We start from the raw sequence: 888 nt of genomic DNA, 5'->3' as shown, positions 1-888 counted from the left end.
ACACACACACACACACACACACACACACACACACACACACACACACACACACATATATATATATATATATACGACGGGCTTTTTTCAGTTTCCATCTAACAAATCCATTCACAAGGCTTTGGTCGACCCGTGGCTATAGTAGAAGGCACTTGCCCAAGGTGCTACGCAGTGGGACTGAACTCTGAACCATTCGGCTTGCAAGCTTCTTACCACACATTTACTAATTCATTAGTAAGTAAAATTTGGCTGTCTGTAATAGGAAAGTACCCTAAAATTACCTGTTCATGCGTCCCTGCAAAGAGGACTCACTAAACAGACTGTATATGAAGTAATGATTGGTAATCCTTATTGTTTGAGTAGACAGTAGTTCATGTCATTCACCATGATTACATTCTGTCTGAAGGGGAGAGAGAAGAGGAGGGCATAATAGCGATTTTTCTGCCAGCTCTTCAGGCCATCCGTCACTGATGTGAAAGAGATATTAAGCTGTTGGTTTTAAATTAACAACACCTGGTTTGATGGAAGATCAGATTCCCATCTTTATAATAATTAGAAGTATCCGCCATTGGCTCTTTAGTAAAAGGTGGACTCCCGGAAGCAATGGGACACCGTGACATGATAAAATTTCTCAGTTAAAACCGTTTGATTTCAATTACACTGCTAATACCGTTGGGAAATGCATACAAATCACTGCAATTCTTTCTTCTGTTTCTAAGTATTATTTCGCTTTATAAAATCCATTTAACTTCACACGAACTACGAATGCTTTGAGGAAAGATATAAATAAACATAACAACTTGCCTATTGTTGTCCATTACACACAGAAACACAAATGCATACGTACACACACGTATATACATACACACACGCACATATATCTGTATATAT

The sequence above is a fragment of the Octopus bimaculoides genome, chromosome 12, assembly GCF_001194135.2.
Source record: "Octopus bimaculoides isolate UCB-OBI-ISO-001 chromosome 12, ASM119413v2, whole genome shotgun sequence".
NCBI classification, from domain to species: Eukaryota; Metazoa; Mollusca; class Cephalopoda; order Octopoda; family Octopodidae; genus Octopus; species Octopus bimaculoides.
Note: the sequence above shows the minus strand (reverse complement) of the source record.